Below are 9,112 nucleotides of genomic sequence, written 5' to 3'. Positions count from 1 at the left end.
AATAGACTTACAAGTCCAGGAAGCCCACAGAACCCCAAACAAAAGGAATCCAAAGAGGACCACACCAAGACACATCATAATTAAAATGCCAAGAGCAAAAGACAAAGAGAATATTAAAAGCAGCAAGAGAAAAACAGTTAATTACCTACAAGGGAGCACCCATACGATTGTCAGCTGATTTCTCAACAGAAAATATGCAGGCCAGACAGGAGTGGCAAGAAATTTTTAAAGTGATGAATAGCAGGAACCTACAACCAAGATTACTCTACCCAGCAAAGCTATCATTCAGAATTGAAGGGCAGATAAAGAGCTTCACAGATAAGAAAAAGCTAAAAGAGTTCATCACCACCAAACCAGTATTATATGAAATGCTGAAAGGTATTCTTTGAGAAGAGGAAGAAGAAAAAAGTAAAGAAAAAAATTATGAACAACAGATACATATCTATCAACAAATGAACCTAAAAATCAAGGGAATTAAAAACCTGAGGAACAGAATAATCTGGTGAATATAATAGAATCAGGGGCATAGAAAGGGAGTGGACTGATAATTCTCAGGGGAAAGGGGTACGGGGGCGTTCAGGAAGAGACTAGACAAAAATCATACACACATGGATGAGGACAGTGGGGGGGATGTAAGGGCAGAAGGTGGGGTGGGAACCGGGTGGAGGGGAGCTATGGGGGGGAAAAAGGAGAAACAACTGTAATAATCTGAATAAAGATTTATTTAAAAAAATAATAATAAATAAATTGCTAGGCGTGTGTCTGGTTGGTGGGCTAGCTTCCTGGAATGGGGTGTGCAGGAGCTGGCTGGTCTGTGTTGCACTCTTGCATTGTGTTTCTCCCTCACCCTTCTTCTCTCCAAAAATTAATAAAATTGCCTGTCTGGCATGGCTCAGTCATTGAGCTTTGACGTATGAACCAGGTGGTCATGGGTCGATTCCAGGTCAGGGCACATTCCTGAGTTGCCGGCTCAAACTGAGTGGGGGGTGTGCAGGAGGCAGCCTGTCAGTGATTCTCTCTCATCATTGGTTCTTTCATCTCTCCCTTCCTTTCTGAAGTTAAAAAATGTATATTTTTAAAGTCAATAAACTATTCCTTTAAAATAAACTGTTCCTTTTGGCATTTTTCCACCAATATATGAGGTATTCAGCCGAAACCGGTTTGGCTCAGTGGATAGAGCGTCGGCCTGCGGACTGAAAGGTCCCGGGTTCGATTCCGGTCAAGGGCATGTACATTGGTTGCGGGCACATCCCCAGTGGGGGGTGTGCAGGAGGCAGCTGATCGATGTTTCTCTCTCATCGATGTTTCTAGCTCTCTATCCCTCTCCCTTCCTCTCTGTGAAATATCAATAAAATATGTTTAAAAAATATATATATATATATGAGGTATTCACATTCTCCACATCCTAGATCAGCGGTTGACAACTGGTGATCCGCGAACCACTGGTGGTACTTGAGATCCAAAAGGTTGGTGATCACTGGTTTAAGGAAACCCTTGGAGTAGCGGTTGACAACCACGGGTAGGTGAACCACTGGTGGTCTGTTAGGTTTGAAAGGTTAGCACCCATTGTCCTAGAGAATATTTTCTTTGGTCAGTAATTTTTTATTTTAAAAATTAGTCCCCTGGTGTACAAATTCATGCACATTGAAAGGAAAATAATTAGAAGAAATATTTTAATATTGCTGTTTGCCCTTTCTCCATAATAGAAGTGTCAGAGATGAAAGAAAATTAGTAAAGTGTACATCAAAATAATATATAAATTGATTAATAATACAACATGATATAACTACAAAGACATGATATAAAAATAACAAAAACATGATATAAAAACAAAAGCATGATATAAAAACACAATATTGATAAAGAAAACAATGACTGATAAATTGATTAAACTTATTCTAACACTGAGGCCAGTGTCAGATGGGGACAAATCAATTCTTAGAATCAGAACAACCTCTTCTCCGCAGATCCTGTTAATACTTCAGCTTCGATTATGTTAGGCCGCAATCTTTTTTTTTTAAATTATGACAAAGACCTTTAACTTTATTCTTTTTTTAAAAAAATTTCATAAATCTTTATTGTTCAGATTATTACAATTGTTTCTCCTTTTTCCCCCCATAGCTCCCCTCCACCCGGTTCCCACCCCACCCTTTGCCCTTACCTCCCCCCACACTGTCCTCATCCATAGGTGTACGATTTTTGTCCAGTCTCTTCCTGCACCCTCCATACCCCTTTCCCCCTGACAATTATCTGTCCACTCTCTTTCTATGCCCCTGATTCTATTATATTCACCAGTTTATTCTGTTCCTCAGGTTTTTAATTCACTTGAATTTTAGGTTCACTTGTTGATAGATATGTATTTGTTGTTCATAATGTTTATCTTTACTTTTTTCTTCTTCCTCTTCTCAAAGAATACCTTTCAGCATTTCATATAATACTGGTTTGGTGGTGATGAACTCCTTTAGCTTTTTCTTATCTGTGAAGCTCTTTATCTGCCCTTCCATTCTGAATGATAGCTTTGCTGGGTAGAGTAATCTTGGTTGTAGGTTCTTGCTGTTCATCACTTTGAATATTTCTTGCCACTCCCATCTGGCCTGCATAGTTTCTGTTGAGAAATCAGCTGACAGTCGTATGGGTGCTCCCTTGTAGGTAATTAACTTTTTCTCTTGCTGCTTTTAATATTCTCTCTTTGTCTTTTGCTCTTGGCATTTTAATTATGATGTGTCTTGGTGTGGTTCTCTTTGGATTCCTTTTGTTTGGGATTCTGTGTGCTTCCTGGACTTGTAAGTCTATTTCTTTCACCAGGTTGGGGAAATTTCCTGTCTTTATTTCTTCCAATAAGTTTTCAGTATCTTGCTCTCTCTCTTCTGTCACCCCCATAATTCTGATGTTGGTACGCTTGAAGTTGTCCCAGAGGCTTCTTACACTATCTTCAACTTTTTGGATTCTTTTTTCTTTTTTTTGCTTTTCCGGTTGAGTGGTTTTTGCTTCTTTGTATTTCAAATCTTTAACTTGATTCTTTTATTCCTCTAGTCTGCTGTTGGGTCTGTATAATATTTTTTATTTCTGTCAGTGTATGTTTAACTTCTAGTTGGTCCTTTTTCATATATTCGAGGGTCTCATAATATTTATCGGCCTTTTCTAGGATATTCTTGAAGATCCTTATAACCGTGGTTTTGAATTCTATATCCAGTCGTTTGTTTTCCTCCATTTCTTTCGTTTGTGATCTGTTTTCTTCGTCTCCCCATTTTTCACTGCTTCCTTGAGTTGGTAGAGTAGCTTTGTGTGCTAGGTGTCCTATATGGCCCAGTGGGTCGGACTCCCCAGTTAACCTGAGGTGGACACTCTTGGTGCACCCCTTTGTGGACTGTGTATACAGCCTTGTTGTAGTTAATTCTTGATTGTTGTTGGTATCACTGGGAGGAATTGACCTTCAGGCCAGTTGGCTGTAAGGATCAGCTGTGTCTACACTGGGAGAAGTTCGGTGTTGGAGACAGCCTTATAGGATTAGCCTTGCCAGATTGCAAAAGCCTCTGCTCAGCTTGGAAGGGGTGGAGTCTCAGGGCGGGGCAGACAGTCTTGGCTTCCAGTCAACCCTGGAAGAGTCTCCAGACCTCTGCCTTCCGCGGTTCCCAAGTTTCCACCTTACAGTCCAGATTTCCCCGGTAAGAGCGTGGGGCCTCAGGGGCTCGCCCGGAACTGCGGTTCAGTGCACTCAGAACTGCGGTTCAGTGCCGTCAGGAGCTTTCGACTCCCTTCCGCTAGGGATAGCCCAGTCGTGGGCAAACTACGGCCCGCGGGCCGGATCCGGCCCGTTCGGCTGTTCTATCCGGCCCGCGGAGCTGAAAGAGCGGAGGGTTCTCTTGCTCTCCCCTCCGCTCCTTTACTTTGAATTTATATTAGTTCACACAAACACTCCATCCATGCTTTTGTTTCGGCCCTCCGGTCCCGTTTAAGAAACCATTGTGGCCCTCGAGTCAAAAAGTTTGCCCACCCCTGGGATAGCCTGTGGTAACCTCCGCAGTCAGTCTTTGTGCACACTGGCGCCTCCGGACCCCTGTCGCTGCAGCTCCCCTGAGTCTCCAAATCTCCGAGTGCCTTTCTCTCTACCTGACAGTCCAAATTCCCCCTGTATGAGCTTGGTCCACAGGGTTTCGCCCGGAACTATGGTTCAGTGCAGTCGGAACTGGGGTTCAGTGCAGTCGGGGGCTTCCTTCCCACTCCCGCCAGAGAAAGCCAGCCACGCACTCCGCCGCCCTTCCTCTCTGCGCGTGCGTGTCTCCGTACCTCAGCCCTTTGCCACTCCTCTGATTCTCCGTGAGATTTCCTCTTTTCTTCTAGTTGTAGAATTTCCACTCAGCCAGCTTTCCTGTGGTTCTGGATGGCGTCTGTTCTATCTTTTAGTTGTAGTTTTGAAATTGTTGTGCAGGGCAGCAGTTTAGGTGCTTACCTATGCCGCCAGCATGGTTTCTCCTAGGCCCCAATCTTCTGATAATAAATCTAGTACCATTACAAAAATCCCATTTATTATTATTATTTTTTAAATATATTTTATTGATTTTTTTACAGAGCGGTGGAGAGAGAGATAGAAAGCCAGAAACATCAATGAGAGAGAGACATTGATCAGCTGCCTCCTGCACACCCCCCACTGGGGGTGTGCCCGCAATCCAGGCACATGCCCTTGACTGGAATCGAACCTGGGACCCTTCAGTCCGCAGGCCGACGCTCTATCCACTGAGCCATACCAGTTAGGGCACAAAAATCTCATTTATTATTAAGATTTCTCATTAGCATGATGATTGAACCTACTTTCAATTCTAATTTATGACACGGCATTGCCGAAGGAATAATACTTTTAAGAAATTCGATAGGAAATTTTTCCTTTTCGGCATCAAACTTTGAACCTAATATTATTGTCAATTACACTGTGGTCTCTGAGTCTTAATGCAATATCTTTCCCCAGCTCTTCACCATGTAGGAAAAGAATAGGATACGTCATTGCATCTAATGTAGGAAACAGGATACTGATTTCATTTTAGTGTCATTCAGACTATTGGGATCTGGTTTACAATGGATGAGCAAGTCCCTTTCAAAAGGAGGTCCTTCATCTTCGTTTCTGGATAATTATATCTACCCAGATCACTATTATGATCGAATTTAATCACCACTGTTACTTCCATGCGAGGCCACCACTTACTTTCAGCTTCAGAATGTCAACAAAAACAACCAAATTCACGATAGACAATGACAGATACAAACACACACACATGCGAATGGCACCAGGGAGAGATTTATATGTACCGTGCATGCCCGAACCTTAGCCTTGTATAGATATAGTATAAAGTTGCTTAATTAGACCTGGTTTCTGATGTAGCTAAACTTTTTCCAGCCCAGTGAAACACCCCAACTTCTCTTTCAGTTAATTGTCACCAACACAGCAGTAAATATCAACACGAAGCACATTATTAATATTGTAGATCACACAGGGAGAACAAAGGGTAGAATTTTAACTGCAGCAGTGTTTGACTATATTCTGTGCAGTGGAAAAAAATCTGAAGTCATTTTCAAGGTCCACCAAATCTTCTTTTCAGTCGGGTCAAGTGTCTAAGCTTTCTAAATCTCCGTTTTCCGGCTAATGAAAACAAAATAGGATTCCACTGAGTGTGCTATCTACCTACTCCAGGACTTCTGTGAGGATCAAATGAGATGAGGCACAGGAAAAGCTTCACAGACATTTGGTTACAGTGTAAAGTGTTTCCACCTGAGGCTAGTTGTTGCCAGGGAGAGGAAGGCAGGTGTCTCTTTACCCAGAGAGTTGGACACTTAGCATATTGACATCTTATATAGATAGATATGTAAATAGATATTCCATAATTTTTTCATTCTACCTCAATGTTGTTTGATCGTATTTTTTCCAGGAATTTATGGGGAGTTATTTCTCAGAAGTGCATTTGTTGAATTTGTATCTTTGTTAAACATCTGATCATATGTTCGGCCTAATGTGCTATGGGTTTTTGGCAATTTTATTTCTTTTTTTTTTCTTTTTCTTTTTTATATATGTACTAGAGGCCCGTTGCATCAAGATTCGTGCCATAGGCCTTCCTTCCCCTGGCTGCCGGCACCGGTTTTCCTTCGGCCCCTCGGACCCAGGCCTTTGCTCCTGCCACAGCGGAGAAGCCAATCCTCGAGGCTTCTCCACTTTGGCCGCAGTGGAAAAGCCAAGCCTCTTCAGTCTTCAGTCTTCACTCCGTGCCTGCGTATGCAAATTAACCTTCCATCTTTGTTGGATTAATTTGCATACTCACTCCTGATTGGCTGATGGGTGTCGCTTAGGTGCATATTTCTCTTTTATTAGTGTAGGTACTAGAGGCCTGGTGTACAAAATCATGCATGGGTACGGTCTGGCTGTCCACCCCTGATTGGGGTCGGAGGTGCTAATCAGGGGCGGGCTGGCCAGGAGGAGGGGCCTCGGGCAGTTGGCCAGCCAACCCCATCCCTGATTATTGTGCGGGAGCTCATCAGGGGGTTGCTGACCAGGGTTGTGGCTAGCCTGGGGTAGTTATTAGCCTCAAAGATCTTTGTAGGGTGTATACACGTTTGCTGTTGGCTTTCGGATGAGTTGAAGCTTCAAAGGCGCTTTAGTGTCAGGGACACTTACAGCTTCCCTTTCTAAGCCTCTCCCGAGACAGGGAATGCGGTTTAGTTCCATAGTGACAAACTCTAAATAGAGGCCGTGGTTTGATGTGGCTGCCCTCTTCGGTAGTAGACAGTGGAGAGAGAACACAGGAAGATGGTGGTTGTGCTGAGCACCTCTCCTGAACACCTGACTGAAGTTCTAGACCAGTTGTCCTCAAACTATGACCCGCGCGCCACATGCAGCCCGCCTAGGACATTTATCTGGCCCGCCGGGTGCTGCTGCCTGTCCTGCTTAGCAGCCGACTTGTCCCGGGCCCGCAGTGCGCATAGGAATTTGTTCATAGTTTTTTTTTTAAACTATATTCTGGCCCTCCAACGGTCTGAGGGACAGTGAACTGGCCCCCTGTTTAAAAAGTTTGAGGACCCCTGGTCTAGACCAGTGGTCGGTAAACTGCGGCTCGCGAGCCACATGTGGCTCTTTGGCCCTTTGAGTGTGGCTCTTCCACAAAATACCATGGCCTGGGCGAGTCTATTTTGAAGAAGTGGCGTTAGAAGTTTAAGTTTAAAAAATTTGGCTCTCCAAAGGAATTTTAATTGTTGTACTGTTGATATTTGGCTCTGTTGACTAATGAGTTTGCCAACCACTGGTCTAGACTGTGAGCAGTTTTCCTCTTGATCGCTCGTCATTCAGTTTCTTGGTCTACGAAGGCTGGAGAGTGTTTAGTTGGAGTTACTGAAGGTCATACTTTGGTGATCGGGGTGGGGGGTGCTGATCTGTGGTAGGTGCGCAGGATGGAGAGCCTGAGGGCCGTTGGCTGCTGCAGTGTGCTTCATGGCCACCGGTCATTCTGGTCATTCTGCTGTGTGGTCACTTGGCTTTTATACATAGAGATTTTTTCTTAATATTTCAAGAAAAACCATCTTACATATGTTACATGCACTAAACATTAATATCTCAAGAAAATTGATTTCAGCCCTGACCGGTTTGGCTCAGTGGCTAGAGCATCGGGCTGCAGACTCAAGGGCGCCAGGTTCGATTACGGTCAAGGGCATGTACCTTGGTTGCGGGCACATCCCCAGTAGGAGGTGTGCAGGAGGCAGCTGGTCGATGTTTCTCTCCCATCGATGTTTCTAACTCTCTATTCCTCTCCCTTCCTCTCTGTAAAAAATCAATAAAATATATAAAAAAAATAAATAAATAAAATTGATTTAAAATATGATGATGTTACATGCAATAAACATCAATTCAAGGAAAATGATGTTTCATATAATAATATTATATCCAATAAACATTAACATTTCAAGAATAAAAGGATTGTAAGTATAATAATATTGCCCAAACTGTACTAACCTAGTAGGATATCACAAAATTTGTAGGAAATATTAAAACTCTGCAAATACGGGATTACTTCTAGAATATTTTTTCCCGTCTGGCTCTATTTTTCTTCATCAGTTTACGTTGTTCATTACATTCCACAAATGAGTGAGATCATATGACATTTACTTTTGCTTTTAGCATGATGCTCTCTCAGTCCATCCATGCTGCTGCAAATAGTAAAAGTTCCTTCTTTTTTATAGCAGTGTAGTATTCCATTGTGTAGATGTACCACAGTTTTTTAATCCATTCATATGCTGATGGGCACTTAGGCTGTTTCCAAATCTTAGCTATTGTAAATTGTGCTGCTATGAACAGAGGGGTGCATACATTCTATGTGATTGTTTCAGGTTTCTTCAGATATATTCCCAGAAGTAGAATCAATGGGTCAAATGTCAGTTCCATATTAAATTTTGGGGGAAAATTCCAAACTGATTTCCATAATGGCTGTAGCAGTTTGCATTCCCAGGAGCAGTAAACTGGGTTCCGTTTTTTCCACATCCTCCCCAGCACTTGTCCTTTGTTAATTTGTTGATGGCAACCATTCTGACAGTGGTGGGGTGATACCTAATTGTTGCTTTAATTTGCATCTCTCTGATGATTAGTGACTTTGAGCATTTTTTCACATGTGCTTGGCCATCTTATCCACTCTGCAGCCCAGGCAGAGCTGACACTTCCAGTGGCATCAGAAGCAGATGCTCTTAAGTATGAGTGTCTGTTTTGTGACATTAACTTTGTATAATGGATTCAGTGGAGACAAGTTAGAGAGTTAAGAGACTTGAGAAACTTCCCCCTGCTACATATGGTCTGAATGAGACTCATGCCAAATGTCCTGAATGAAGAAACAATGCCTGCCATTCAAGAAGAGCAGGTCCTGAAGAAAGATATCCAAAACCAACAGCTAAAGGAAGCCAGCTGGTACACCAGAAACACACTTGCCCTAGAAATCACCTCCCCTGGAGGCGCTGGACGGCCCTGAGTATACTTGGTGTGTTCTTGGGCTATTTGTCCCCAAATCCAGTCCTGGAGTTCCCTGAGGAAATACAGGATCCTAGCCTCGGAGCATAGGAACTACATTACCCGCAAGGCCGGGCGTGGAAT

The sequence above is a fragment of the Plecotus auritus genome (genome assembly GCF_963455305.1).
Source record: "Plecotus auritus genome assembly, chromosome: 10".
NCBI lineage: Eukaryota > Metazoa > Chordata > Mammalia > Chiroptera > Vespertilionidae > Plecotus > Plecotus auritus.
Note: the sequence above shows the minus strand (reverse complement) of the source record.